This window comes from Tursiops truncatus, chromosome 17, assembly GCF_011762595.2.
Source record: "Tursiops truncatus isolate mTurTru1 chromosome 17, mTurTru1.mat.Y, whole genome shotgun sequence".
In the NCBI taxonomy this organism is placed as follows: Eukaryota; Metazoa; Chordata; class Mammalia; order Artiodactyla; family Delphinidae; genus Tursiops; species Tursiops truncatus.
The window spans coordinates 43,572,668-43,588,772 of NC_047050.1; the positions used below are offsets into that span (position 1 = coordinate 43,572,668).

General features: G+C 37.0%; 1 protein-coding gene across 5 annotated transcripts in view; it reads right to left on the reverse strand.

Annotated features, from left to right (window-relative positions):
* ANKRD46 (ankyrin repeat domain 46) overlaps positions 1-16,105 on the reverse strand; it is a 37,097-nt gene that overhangs the window by 20,695 nt on the left and 297 nt on the right. The window contains exon 1 of one of the 5 annotated variants that reach the window (XM_019925055.3): positions 15,880-16,078. The exons of 3 other annotated variants lie outside the window; for them this stretch is intronic. The gene's annotated coding sequence lies outside the window, so the exon portion shown is untranslated. Of the gene's footprint in view, positions 1-15,696; positions 15,850-15,879; positions 16,079-16,105 lie in introns of those variants that run through there. One more of the 5 variants, XM_019925059.3, reaches the window with a different exon arrangement.

Genomic DNA, 16,105 nt, shown 5'->3' on the forward strand with positions numbered 1-16,105 from the left:
AACCCAATCCAAAAATGGGCAGAAGACCTAAATAGACATTTCTCCCAAGAAGATATACAGATTGCCAACAAACACATGAAAGAATGCTCAACATCATTAATCATTAGAGAAATGCAAATCAAAACTACAATGAGATATCATCTCACACTGGTCAGAATGGCCATCATCAAAAAATCTAGAAACAATAAATGCTGGAGAGGGTGTGGAGAAAAGGGAACACTCTTGCACTGTTGGTGGGAATGTAAATTGATACAGCCACTATGGAGAACAGTATGGAGGTTCCTTAAAAAACTACATATAGAACTACCATACGACCCAGCAATCCCACTACTGGGCATATACACTGAGAAAACCATAATTCAAAAAGAGTCATGTACCAAAATGTTCATTGCAGCTCTATTTACAATAGCCAGGACATGGAAGCAACCTAAGTGTCCATCAACAGATGAATGGATAAAGAAGATGTGGCACATATATACAATGGAATATTACTCAGCCATAAAAAGAAACGAAATTGAGTTATTTGTAGTGAGGTGGATGGACCTAGAATCTGTCATACAGAGTGACGTAAGTCAGAAAGAGAAAAAGAAATACCATATGCTAACACATATATATGGAATTTAAGAAAAAAAAAAAGGTCATGAAGAACCTAGGGGCAAGACAGGAATAAAGACACAGACTTACTAGAGAATGGACTTGAGGATATGGGGAGGGGGAAGGGTAAGCTGTGACAAAGCGAGAGAGTGGCATGGACATATATACACTACCAAAAGTAAAATGGAGAGCTAGTGGGAAGCAGCCGCATAGCACAGGGAGATCAGCTAGGTGCTTTGTGACCACCTAGAGGGGTGGGATAGGGAGGGTGGGAAGGAGGGAGACGCAAGAGGGAAGAGATATGGGAACATATGTATATGTATAACTGATTCACTTTGTTATAAAGCAGAAACTAACACATCATTGTAAAGCAATTATACTCCAATAAAGATGTTTAAAAAAATGGGAAAAAAAAGAACAAATGGAGAAAACGTGTTCTATTTTAACATATACTTATTATAACATAACTTTAAATTGGTCTTCCATACCAAATATCACCAACCATACAGAATGTATTGATTTATTTTTCATTTTGAAAGGTCACTGGGAAAGGCAAGACTAAGTGCTACAAATGGTTCAAATGGACTGACAGCCTTATGCCTATATAGCAACTTTGGTCAGAGATCAAAGCACCAGACACTTCAACAAAATTCAAGGGAAAAATGGCACACCTGAAGAGATGTGCTATCAGATCTCAATGCCTGCATATTCTAATGTCAAAGTACTAAATCTGAGAATGACATACAGTAAATGGAACCCCCAAATCTGGATTCACTATACCTCACTTAGTTATTCTTACCCTTTTAAAAGGATACAGTTGTTTTTAAAATATAAAATAACCTCAAAGAACCATAAAACAAGAACATCCAATGAATTCATTAAATCCTAACTGCTTGCACTTTAGAATTACTGTTCTTAAAACCTAAGCACTGCACAGATTCCACAGATATTAGGAAAGGGTAAAAAAAAAAGCTCAACCTAAAAGAAATTTAGCTGTGAGCAAGTAAACATTTTAACAATAATTTAAACCCCTTCCCAAAATATCGATAATATATTTCTTCAGTCTGTTTATCTTCAGCAGCTATACTTCTCTAATAGAGTGGTCTTAATAATTTGCAAGGCTCAGAAAAGTGGCCTTAATATGGCCTTAATATGTTTAAGGCCATATTACTGTACGTGGCAGAGTGGACTTCAAATTTAGTCTATAATATTTGCAGTATGTCATGCAGCTTCTATACAGTTATGAAGATAACCAGGAGAAAACAGTTCATACAAAGCTTTGTTACTTGTTCAGAACCGTTTTCTAAAATTCCTGACAGTCTTCCTCTAGAAGATAAAAAATGGGTCTGACCTGTCTGTGCACCCTGGCAGATTACACAGTGCCTGACGTGTTATTTCTTGAAATCTAGACGTGAGAGAATCCAATAATTCTTTGCTGAATGTACACTCAATTAAGTTCATTGTAACAGGATTTTAAAGTAACATTTTTTTTCTTATGACTAGTTCTACAGTTCATTGTGAAATTCTTAAAATAAATATGAAGAGAAGAAAATAAGTTACTCATAATCCTACCAACTAGAAATAACTATCATTAACATTTTGGTGCTATGGTCTCACAGCTTTTTTCTCTCTATATTTTTTTAAATTCATAATATACATACTAATGTTAAACTTTTAAAATTATACTGTGAACATGCTTCCATGTTACCAGTCTTCTATTACAATTTTTAATGGTCATGTTATATTGTACGCATGTACCATAATTTTCTTACTGAATTTCTTAGCACACTAAAAAAGAATTTTCCCTATACTTTTCTAATTATTACACAAATTCAAATTCACTGACATTTTAAGCCAATCAAAATGTAGATGTCTAAGAGAATTTTAAAATAATATTTTTGGTCAAAATTTGACTATCACAATGGGTTTTCAGGCAATGTATTTAAAAGATGTGACACAGATGGATCTGACTATAATGTAAGGCTGGGGAACCCATTTCATTTTTTTATTGGCAAATGGTTTTACTGTGATAGCAATCTTGATGCAATGCTCGTTTTGCTCACTATAAAACTTCCAACATCCTGGTTTACAGTTGATCTTAAACTAAGTTGGATTTAGGATCCTTATTTATCTGCTGTTTTGAAGATTGTCTTGGGTCTGAGATTCACATAAATCTTACGGGTAGGATTCCATATTTCAACCTTTGAGGTATCTACCAAAACAAAGGCAAAAAATACGTAAATATTTGAGTTCTTAAAAAAAGGAAAAGGGTAGCCCCCCTTTTGAAAGCATGGTAGTAAGTAAACAAAAAAAAAGAATTGAGAATACTATCCTTTCAGGCTATCGCAGTACCATGAAGAACATTTAAAGCAGGAAGTTTATAAGTAGAACCTTCTGAATTTTACTTCCAAGGCTCAAAAATAATTAACAGAAGTTCAAAAAGAGTAATTTTTAGATAAATCTGGACCCACCACAGAAACATTTTTACTTTATATTTAAATCTGTGGAGAACACGTTTTATGGTATTTCCAAGTCGAATCTGGTAAAATTTTTAATCTTGTGATTTCTTCAATGCCAAGCTATCAATTACTTCATAATTAAAAACGGTTTAATGCACTAAAGGGGAGGTTAATTTCAAATGTGTGAATTACAGATGCTACCTTAAGAAAGGCCAGTTGTGTTTAAGTTCATATAATAATTAAAAGTAGGCTAATCGGGTATTACTTAGGTGGTGCTCTTAGGGAACAAAGGATTTATTTATGTTTATAAATATTTATTGTTATGTTTATTATTTATAATTAAAAAGGAAAAATGATTTATTTGTATGTTTGCTATTACTCTGCAAACAACTGCTTAGCAACATGTTTAACATTTATTAAGTTATTATTACTCCAGGTACTGTTTAAGGGTTTTTCCTGTAATAACTAATTTAGTCCTCATGAAAAAAACCTATACAGTAAGTACTATCGTTATCCTCATTTTATGGGTGAAAAAACTAAGTCCCTAAGTTTGTTTTCGTAAGATTCTTTTTACATAATGAAGTAGTTTAGCAAATCTTTTCATCAAAGGTTATATAAAGGGAAACATCAGACTAGCCCACACACTCCGAATTAACTCAGAATTATTTCATTAAAAGTAAACTTTTTAAACTGTGGAAAAACAGATAAAAACATATCTGGAAATGTTTTTTACTTTACAGGAAGCATCAGTCTAACACATATATTCTGATTAATTCTTTGCAATCATTTCACACAAAGTAAACTTTTTTAAGTGTGAGAAAAATAAAAATATTTGGAAATACTTTCCACTTTACAGGGAGTGACTACATTCCTGGACTTGTTATTCTCAACTATTTCTTACTTGTTGGGATAGTGAGAAAACACTTGCCTAAGTTTTTATTTCTCTATCAGGAAATCAAAACACACCAAACAAGAGTTTCTGATATATATTTCCTGCAATATTTATATTACTTATTATTTCTTGCATTATTTAAATTTAGTTACAATTCAAATTTCAGAAAGATACTGGTTTAAAATAAATAAAAATTAACTTTTCACAAAGAGAACATTGTTTATCTTGGATATTTTATTTTTTTATCTTTTTGCGGTACGCGGGCCTCTCACTGTTGTGGCCTCTCCCGTTGCGGAGCACAGGCTCCGGACGCGCAGGCTCAGCGGCCATGGCTTACGGGCCCAGCCGCTCCGCGGCATGTGGGATCTTCCCAGACAGGGCCACGAACCGTGTCCCCTGCATCGGCAGGCGGACTCTCAACCACTGCGCCACTAGGGAAGCCCTGGATATTTTATTTTACTCTAATGCCTTTCAGTATTTTCCAAAATTTTTACTGTTTACCGTGTTTAAAATTCTTAGCAAGAAACCTCCTCCCATAGAAGTTTCCAATTTATAATCTGTAATTATATAATAAAGACATTAAATAAGCACTGAGAGGTCAATGTGAAGTCTTTTTTTTTTTAATCTGTCAATATTTAATTTATTTTCAAACCAGCAAACGGATGTCATTAATTAAGAGGCACCTTAATGGAAGGATTACAACCTGGCGAATCAGAAAGTCAGGTGTCCCGCCCGAGGCAGTCAGAGGTTCTGGAAAGGAAGCAGCAGGTTGATGTTACCTGCCTAGAGTGACCCCTCAGTCCTGCGGTGAAGGTGACACAATTCCTGGGCCTCTGACCTCACTGACGTTACGTCTCAGGGGAGGAGGGAAAAGCAGTTGTGGCAGCAGATCATATCTCCACTGAGGGGGAAATGAGAGTTGTGGGCCCACTGCAATGCGAAGTCTTTCATGCACATGTAGTACTTCTGTAATAAAGTTATCTGATTTTTTTAAAAATCAGTTTTTTCCTAGACACAGCTGTATTTTATTTACATGAACTAATGGTGCCACCTTGTGGCCTACCTGGGCTTCAAGAGCAATGTGAGCATCTAGAACAAGCAAGAGGGGTGAGGGCCTTTGAAGTTTCCCTTTGTCCCATTTCACAGTCACTTATTATAATTCTCACTAATTTTGAAACTGTTCAGAATTGGGATGAAGTTCAATTTTCCTTAAAAAAGAAAAGTTTACCTAATATAATGTTGTATGCCAATCATATCTCAATGAAAAACGAAAAGAAAAGAGAAGAGAATATTCCCTGGCAGTCCGCTGGTTAGGACTCAGCGCTTTCAGTGCCTTGGCCCAGGTTCAATCCCTGGCTGGGGAACTAAGATCCCGCAAGCCGTGCAACACGGCCGAAAAAAAAAAAAAAAAAAAGACCAGTTTACCAAGCAAATGAATAGCATAAATATGATTCCAGGCCTTTAAAATAATCTAAACCTCATTAAACCCACCTTATCAGACTTCATTTATACAGAATTGTTAAAGTGCTACAAAAATGACTTTCTTATTCATTTCTTTGGTGTTATTTTAAAATACAGGAATTACAACTTTTGTAAATTATTCCTTATTTCCTAAATAGTTCACAAAATTTAACCGGACTTCACCTCAAATAATCTGAAAGCACAAGACTGTGTTCTTAGGAGAAACTTAAGTATTTCTATGAAATTTTTACAGCTGAAGGGCCATCCAGGATCATCTAACCTAGATCATCGAACCCAATCTCCCTGTTTTACAAATAAGGATACTGGGAACCAGAGAGGCTGTAACTTTACATGCCAACCCTCACCTCTAAGGTTCTAGCCCTATTCACCATCTATGGTAGAAATATAAGGTACATCATCTTCAACATAATAGGCTTTCACAGTTCTCCTATAATCTGTTCCCATTCATGCTCTGAATTATGTGCTAAATGGAAGCTAGCATGTATTGCATCCTTAATATAAAACACCCGTTCTAGTGACACAGGACCCTCCCTAAGCTATACAACCCAAGAGAGGACCTAGTGGACTTTGAGGTGTGGTCTGACTGCTGGTAAGGCTATGCAAATCACTCTAGTCTAGAGCTCCATGATGTTTACACTTATGGCCTAGGTAGACCCTTAAAAATCAGGAACTCCTTACACATCATCATTAGACCCACATCCTACTCCACTCATTCCAACCTCTAGGGACCCTGGTAAATAATAAGAATGCGCAATGAAGAAGTGACTAAAGACAGGCCTAAGGGGCTCACGTAGCCAAACCTTCAAAAATGGCATGTTTATTTGTATAGATACCATATGGGGTAGTAATTTCCTCTTTCTCCCCACTGGAAATAAGAACTAAGGATGAGACCTTTGGTAGGAAGTGAGTACAGAGTTCTAATAAGAAAGTTGAGGAGTGTCTGAGGCTTTAAAGGGAGCCTTTGGTTCTTTTCCTGCTGTCTCTCCTTTGGGCTGTGGGTAGCCTATTTCGGGAGGCATCTTTTGATACCCTGAGAAAAGAAAGTAGTGAGTTATATGCTTAGAAATGGCTCTAGGTTCAAGAAAGAGAAATAGGGATTTTTTTTTTCCCCACTAGGTTTTTTCTGGTTTTTTAGCCCAGCTTATGAGGATAAAAATAAGTATAGGATTACAAGCAGAAGCTGTATTTTTTGGCTGGAGTTTTCCTCATGCTGCCACTTAGGAACCTAAGATGTGGGGCAAGAAGTGGGAAATGCCAGTATTGTAAAGTGGAACTGAATCAGCAGTCCTGGTAGCTTCTTCAGTAGAACAGCAATTCTGCATAGAGGGACAATGCATCACAGCAATCCTCTTCCTGACTGAGACCTGGCTCCCACACATTGGATCAGTGAGTTGGCTCAGTTTACTTAGGTCTGGTGTAATCAGGTTCTAGGGTATCTTTCAGAAACAGGAATAGGGGCTGGCAAATCCCTGTATCAGTTTCCCATGGAACTATTTTTATAGACTGCCCAAAGACCTACCAGGCCATTGTGACCAATATGGGAAAGAGTGGTCAGTGATTAAGGTCTCAAGTTTTAATAGATACATGGCTCTTCCAGATGCACTGAAATGTCTTCTCAGCAGAGTTATTTTCTTAACATTGTCAATTAAAATTGTTTGTCAGGTTTAGCAAATACAAACCTCATTTTCCTTCTGGTCCTTATTTTCAGTCTCTTAAAATGATTTAGTATTTTGTCATTTGGTCTGTGACAAATACTAAAGAGACTGGGAATAATATGGTAAATGTCTTCATTTCAAAATGTTTTTTCTGTATGAACTGTAGATAGTGTCATGATGTACTATAAAACTGTTAGGAAGAGTCTTTTTTTTTTAAGTTTGAACAATTGCTACTTTGAACATTTGTCCTTGTACTCAAGAGAACTGCATTGTCAAGCAAAGATAATTATGATAGGAAAATTATTCTTTAAAATACTATGAAAAGATGATTACTTCATGGTCTTCAAACAATAGATGGGAGGATAAATTTCTTATATTTAGATAAATGAAGCAAATTACATTCTCAGAATTCACAAGCTTTGGATTTGGGAAAATGATCTAGGAAATGAAATGTTTAGCATTTTAAACTACAGAAAAGCATAAGAACAGATACAAAAACAAACTAAAGGCAAACTTTTGAGTTCAAAGTAACTGTTAAATTTATTGATATTCTAGCACATCCCCCCATCCCCCCCAGTAATACAAATACAAATGAACCTAAAATTTTTTACAGTATATACTGCCTTTTCATACCACTTGCCTTCTAACTTCTCTGGCCCAAATTTTAGTTTTTAATTATATTTTATTGGATGGTTTCCTGTGTGTAACTTATCACTTAAAAAAGATTTAACCCAAGAGTTCCTCAAATTTCTCAATGTCAAATATCTTTATCTCCACTTCACTTCAGGCTCCCTTCCTTGGACTTTGTCCTCTGGAACTTGGTTCCACCACCCAGATCCTAACCCTGAACTCTCTCTTAGCACAACTATTTCTGGATTATCTTTTACCCTTTCTACTCTATCACGCCTTATAAAATGTCTCCCATTTACATCTCTCAACCTCTTCTTTAGCCCCCTTTTGGCTACCTCGAGCAGGAAGAAATCTGTCTGTACAACTGTCCATCTCTTCAGCCAGCTTCTGGTTCCTTCTAAGGCTCACTCACTTCTAAGGCTCACTCCCATTTCCACCAGGGAAGAAGGTGCCTTCCCCATCCAGAGGACCATGACATATAGAAGCAAAGACAATGTGTGTAAGTGTAAGGTCAGAGGGGAAGGCCTAAGGGGACTGACAACTGGATAAAAGACTAAAAAATAACTTCCAGAAAAAATGAAGAATTCTATCAAATTTCAGTGTCAGGGTTCTGCTAACCTAAAGGTACCACTTCCCTCTCAATCTAGGTAAGACTGAAGCTAGAAACCTAACCAGTTAGGTGATCATAAGCTATAAACAGTAAAGGCAGACCTAAAGACTTGAATCAAGAGATTTTTGCTCTGTGAATTTATCAAGAACTATTCTTTATGATAGGCACTGAGGGCTACATATTAATCAAAAGATTTGCATCTTAGGTCCTAACTGCCATTTTCTACGGTACGATCTTAAGCAGTCAGTCTCTAAGAGCCTTGGTTTCCTCATTTGTAAAATTGGGATAATAATATCTGCCCTATCTACAAAAGGACTTTGAAAACTATAATGCAATATATAAATATAAAATGCTAGATTTTTTGCTTAGTTTCCTAGTGAAAGTTCCCCTTAAAGAAATTCAGCCTGAATTAAGGGCAAAAGTATTTCCCCATCTTGGTAACAACAGGTAAAAAGATTTCTGCCCTGCAGGAACTCAGAGGCAATTCTTAAGAATCTGGTGCTCTGAAAGGGCAGAGTGAGCAGAGAAATCGAAAGAGATAGTAACAGTACTGTACACTGGAATGTGAGTACACAAGGCAGTTCTATACACAGACCCATCTGGATATCTTGCTTCCACTTCCGCATCACATCTAACACCCAACACTCCACACTGCTCCCCCCCCAACAGAAACACTTCCAAATTTCTGTCAGTGGTACAGAGTTTTTGTTGGTGTGTGTGTGTGTGTACGCAGATATGATGTTGAGGTGAAGGCAAGATATACAGATGGGACTCTAGTAAACCACGTTTCTAATCACCATCCTTGATGCCTTCTTTTCTCCTGACACTGAATCAGACACAAAGTCCTGTCAACTCTTCTTTCGTTGTCTCTCAAATTTTTTCCTTTCCATTTATACTATTTCAACTCTTACTTTGCATTCTGACAAACAACCTTATATGAGAAGTTTTCCAATGCTTTCCCAATTGGTCTCTCAGTCTCGTTCTCTCCCCTATCACCCCCATCCCAGTCAATCTACACTAGGTTGCCATGTTCATTTTCTCATTTCATTCTTTGTGAACATCACTTCCAAGCTAAAAAAAACTTTTTAGTGATTCCCATGGTCCAAGTATGACCTTTTATCTAGCCTACTCCAAAAAACTCCTAACCATTCTCCACTTATACCTTCACCCCTCTACAATTCATTTTCCACATGTAAACAAAATCTTTCAAAAACACAAATCACTTCATGTCATTCCTCTGCTTTAAATAAGTCGATGGCAACCCAACACATTTAAGATAACATTTAAAACCCTTACCATGGCCTACAAAAGCCCTGAATGATTTCGCTCCTGCCTACCTCCCCAATTTTAGCTTTCACCATCCCCGCTTCTTGCTCTCTATACTCTAGCCCCGCCTGCCTCCTTCATGCTCCCTGAAGCTCTTTTCTACCTTACGGCCTTTGCACTTACTCTCCCCTCTACGGGAATGTACTTCCTCTTAAGTGAAGATAGATCTTCACTTAACTGGCTCATTCTCAGCACTCAGGTCTCAGCTCAAAGGTACTTATCCCCACAACTTACTTCTCACATCACCCGGTTTACTTCATTCCTGTTCTTACCACAATCTATAATTTTACTATTTGCTTATTTGGTTAATCATTTCCTGTATATCTCCATTTGAAAATAAGTTCTTTGAGGGCAGGAGCTTGCCTGTCTTGATAACATGATCCACAGTGTCTAGCAGTGCCTACTGCAAACTAAGTGCTCATTTCATACTTTTATGGTTAAACGAATGTATGGTACAAATGTAATGTAAAGTATGCATTCAAACATACGTTCAGTGGAGTCTGGAAATTAGCATACGTAAGGTCTAAATGGTGACAACCATTTAGGAATGAAGACACCCACTGAAGGTGGCCACAGACCATAACTACACTAAAAAGATAAATAACAAGGTCCTACTGTATAGCATGGGGAACTATATTCAGTATACTATGATAAATCATAATGGAAAAGAATATGAAAAAGAATGTATATATATGTGTATAATCACTCTGAATCACTCTGCTGTACACCAGAAACTAACACATTGTAATCAACTATACTTCAATAAAATAAAATTTCTTAAAAAGTTACATGAAACACCAAAAAAAAAAAAAGAGAGAGATAGTGACTCTTCATCAACATGGTGAGACTGACCTTTGTTAATCTTCTAGGTGAAAATAATAAAATGTTGTTTTACTTTGTCTACTACTGATTTCAAATAAAGCTGAAAAACTTTCAAAAAAAAACCTCACACACACAAAAAAAGGGAAACCATGTTCATATGACTACTTCTTGAAAGTCTTTTGATGTCTAAGAAGTAGGAATTACTTAGAAATAATAAACCAATATTTGTTACCTCCTTCCATAGCAGGCACATGTTAGCTAGAAATGAAATATTAAAGCAAAATGAAAGTATGGATATTTCAATACTTATTTTATATAATATGGAAACATTAGCATAAATACTGGTTATTTTATTTTTTTTAATTCAGAATTCATGTTTTAACAAGTAAAATTAAATGTTCAATACACCTCAAAAACATTAATAACATTTCAGAGCATCAAATAAAAATATAAACTGGTAAAAATATAAGTGGGCATACACTATCATCCTAATACAATGCAGCAGAAAAATAAAGTGAAATATTATCTAAAAATAAACCACATGAAGTAATAAAAATGGCAAGAATCCCAAAAAATTGAAAACGAAAAATGAATTTGATTTTTTCTGACAGCATAATTTTACAAATGCATTACTAGCACTGCAAATGAGTTGTGAGCATATTTTTGTGCAAATTTTTCCAGCTGCTGAAAAATCTCTGTATATTAACTTGAGGCAACATAATGGTAATATAATTCCACATCTTCTGACTCCATCTTCAAATCGTTTGATCTCTTCTTTGAGGTCCCTCTCTTCTTTTAATTACTTCTTTATTTTTGCGGAAACTGCAATCTTATTATTGCTAATGAGCTTTTAGCTGTGTCAGAGAAAACATTTCCAATTTGCCATCTCTTAATTTCATCAGGGATATCTCAATCAATTTCAGTACTCTCAATTTTAAATTTTGCTTATTTGGAAAGTTTCTGAATTAGTTAGGATTATTTTTACAACAGATTTGATGTGACAATTTTCTTTCTCCTCTCGAGATAAGGGAAATACAGAAGAGAAGTTTTTTTAAAACACATGTAGCAGCATTCAGTTTGAAATTAGAAAATATAATTCCCTGGCTATGTCCCAAGGCATATATACATAAGGTTTTAAAAAATATCCCCAAACCCCACAAAGATATATCTTCAAAAATACTTTAAAATAGCACTAAATATGAGAACACCAGACTGCTGAGAGCCAGTGTTGCAGTTATTAATGCTAGGTACCATACATTTAAATTTTAAATAAGCCTTATGTAGTCGTAGCTACTGGACAATGTGGCTCTAACATATAACAAATTTCTGTTTATGTGTATCTCTATTCTGTTCCCACAGTCTATGGGACATATATGTGTCAATACCACACTGTCTTAATTACTCTGGCTTTATAATAGTTTTTGGTATCTTGTATGGCAAGTCTCCGAAATTTAGTCTTCATAGTAACAATTATTTGCCATTCCCTATTCCACCTGAATGTAGGATTACTAACAAATGTTATTTTGACATACATGCTAATAATTTTTCTTATTCTCAAATTCTAAAATTATCCAGAAATTTTATTCTGAGTCCACTATAACCACTACAGAACATTCCATTTCATGATTGTTGTCTAGCGTTTAATTTTACCTTTAAAAAAAAAAACCCAATTTTTAAAAGAATGGTTAACTAAATTATCAACATTTTATCAATCAGACCACTCTTTTTAAAAAAATCCCATGCCTGTAGATTCACTCTTCTGACTGAAGTTCATCCTTCAGTCCTTTAATGAGGATCCATGAGTAGTAAACTCTTTCAGTCTTTGGAAATTTTAAAGTGACTTTGAGTTTATTTTTGAATGATAGTTCATGTGATTACAAGATTGTAGCTGACACTTACTTTCCCTCAGCACTTTGAGGCTATCACTCCACTGCTTCCTGGAATCCATTATTGCTAGGAGACATCCGCTTTAGTTTAATTGTTGCATAAGAAAAGACTTTTTCTTTTTCTTTATTTGGTTTAACAACATTGTGAAAATGACTCTACTACCCAAAGCAATCTACAGATTCAATGCAATCCCTATCAAACTACTACTGGCATTTTTCACAGAGCTAGAACAAAAAATTTCACAATTTGTATGGAAACACAAAAGACCCCGAATAGCCAAAGCAATCTTGAGAACAAAACACGGAGCTAGAAGAATCAGGCTCCCTGACTTCAGACTATATTACAAAGCTACAGTAATCAAGACAGTATGGTACTGGCACAAAAACAGAAATATAGATCAATGGAACAGAATAGAAAGCCCAGAGATAAACCCATGCACATATGGTCACCTTATCTTTGATAAAGGAGGCAGAAATGTACAGTGGAGAAAGGACAGCCTCTTCAATAAGTGGTGCCGGGAAAACTGGCCAGGTGCAAGTATGAGATTAGAACACTCCCTAACACCATACACAAAAATAAACTCAAAATGGATTAAAGACCTAAATGTAAGGCCAGACACTATCAAACTCTTAGAGGAAAACATAGGCAGAACACTCTATGACATAAATCACAGCAAGATCCTTTTTGACCCACCTCCTAGAGAAATGGAAAGAAAAACAAAAATAAACAAATGGGACCCAATGAAACTTCAAAGCTTTTGCACAGCAAGGAAACCATAAACAAGACCAAAAGACAACCCTCAGAATGGGAGAAAATATTTGCAAATGAAGCAACTGACAAAGGATTTATCTCCAAAATTTACAAGCAGCTCAATATCAAAAAAACAAACAACCCAATCCAAAAATGGGCAGAAGACCTAAATAGACATTTCTCCCAAGAAGATATACAGATTGCCAACAAACACATGAAAGAATGCTCAACATCATTAATCATTAGAGAAATGCAAATCAAAACTACAATGAGATATCATCTCACACCGGTCAGAATGGCCATCATCAAAAAATCTAGAAACAATAAATGCTGGAGAGGGTGTGGAGAAAAGGGAACACTCTTGCACTGTTGGTGGGAATGTGAATTGGTACAGCCATTATGGAGAACAGTATGGAGGTTCCTTAAAAAACTACAAATAGAATTACCATATGACCCAGCAATCCCACTACTGGGCATATACACTGAGAAAACCATAATTCAAAAAGAGTCATGTACCAAAATGTTCACTGCAGCTCTATTTACAAAAGCCAGGAGATGGAAGCAACCTAAGTGTCCATCATCGGATGAATGGATAAAGAAGTTGTGGCACATGTATACAATGGAATATTACTCAGCCATAAAAAGAAATGAAATTGAGTTATTTGTAGTGAGGTGGATGGACCTAGAGTCTGTCACACAGTGTGAAGGAAGTCAGAAAGAGAAAGACAAATACTGCATGCTAACACATATATACGGAATCTAAGGAAAAAAAAATGTCATGAAGAACCTAGTGGTAAGACGGGAATAAAGACACAGACCTACTAGAGAATGGACTTGAGGATATGGGGAGGGGGAAGGGTAAGCTGTGACAAAGTGAGAGAGTGGCATGGACATATATACACTACCAAACGTAAAATAGATAGCTAGTGAGAGGCAGCTGCATAGTACAGGGAGATCAGCTCGGTGCTTTGTGACCACCTAGGAGGTGGGATAGGGAGGGTGGGAGGGAGGGAGATGCAAGAGGGAAGAGATATGGGGACATATGTATATTTATAACTGATTCACTTTGTTATAAAGCAGAAACTAACGCACTATTGTAAAGCAATTATACTCCAATAAAGATGTTAAAAACAAAAACAAACAAAAAAAACTGCTTCTGCTCCTTCTCTGGTGCTCCCTATCCCTCTTCACTGCTTTATTTTTTTTCTAAGCAACTGTTACCATCTGACTGGATATATTTTAATTTTTATAAAGTATTTTATTTACTGTCTCCATCCTCCATCCCCACCTTCCTCCAGTGGAATGTTACCTCCCGGAGGACAAGAATGCTGTTTTCTTTTGTTCCTCTTGCATCCCCAATGCTTAGAACAGTGCTTGGCCCTGGGAGGCACTCAGTGTACATTTGCTACGGGAATGCTTAATATGCAAACTCTTAAATCCTGATAAGGCTAAGTGTTTAGGACACTACAGTATCTAACTTCTTTCCACAAACGGAAATACCATTTCCCTTCTGACATTGACAGAAACTGGAAATCTTTCTCTTCCATATAGTAACACAATCTGCTCTAAATAACATGCCCCAAACCTCTTAATTCCTTTTTACTTCAGTCTTTCCTACATCCTCTAAAATATTAACTTTCTGTCATCGAAAAATCTTTCATTTCCCTTCAACACTACTGTACCTAATATTGCAAAGGCAAAGTGAACTCACTACAAATGGTATCAAAATGCAAATAATGAAGAAAAGTAATGAAGCTCATTAACAACCAAATAAATCCAACTCTACTTCAAATCAAAGTGCATCAGAGCAGTGAGGGCCCTAGTTCATGCTTAACTTTATTATCACTATTCTCCTTAATGAGTAAACATTTTTCTCATTAAACTCCTTTTTTTTTTTTTTTTTTTTTTTTTTTGCGGTACATGGGCCTCTCACTGTTGTGGCCTCTCCCGTTGCGGAGCACGGGCTCCGGACGCACAGGCTCAGCGGCCACGGCTCACGGACCCAGCCGCTCCGTGGCATGTGGCATCTTCCTGGACTGGGGTACGAACCCGTGTCCCCTGCATCGGCAGGCGGACTCTCAACCACTGCGCCACCAGGGAAGCCCTAAACTCCTTTTAAACTAAAAATAAGTTGGTACAGGACTCTTGCATTTAGCCATGAAAATTAAATCTGAGAGAAATCAGTTCAAGCTGGTTCAAGTCAAATTAATAAGCAAATAAAAGTCTTAGGGAACGTGTTTGGATAGGTAACAAGCAGAAGCACTGGAGTAAGGGAGATGAATGAGGTTCAAATCCCATCTCACCCTTTACTAGCTGTCTGACCTCGGACAAGTAAATTCAGACTCTGTTCCTCAGTTTCCTTACCTGTAAAATGGAAATGGTACTTCCTACGGTTGCTACAAGGATTAAATAAAGGTACTAGGTTTTAAAGCACCCAGCACAATGACATATAGTAAGCACTGAAGAGAGCTATTACTATAATTTCTACATCACTGATAATACAGCTCTTTAAGCTAGGAGCTCCTTGGTACCACCGTCATTTTTTAAAGAGTGAGAAGGGTTACTATTCAATGGTATATTTTTTTTTACCTCGTTATGTTCTGTAGCCAATTCTGAACACTGTGGACCGTTCTGAAGAATAAACGTGTTTTTCTCGAGGCAGAGCACTGTACTGGAAGACAATCTGCTTCCAGCATTGCATGTGAATAAGAGGCAATGCTGTCTTTTAACCCGGACACCCGGGGTCGTGTGCCATCGGGACAGTCCACTCACCTCTCAGCAGCTTCTGTTTACGCCTAGACTACGGGCGCCTAGTAAACGGCCACGTACTATCTGTGCCAACGCAAGACACAGCGCACCTTCTCGGGCCCGGCGCCTAGAAGCCGGCCGCGGGCTTCGGCTCGGACCTCCGACCTTGCGAAGCCCCGCGAGCACGCCCGCCCCAGCTCCGCCCGCCGCGGCCGACCGCGCAGCCTTTACCCACAAAACCCCCAGAACC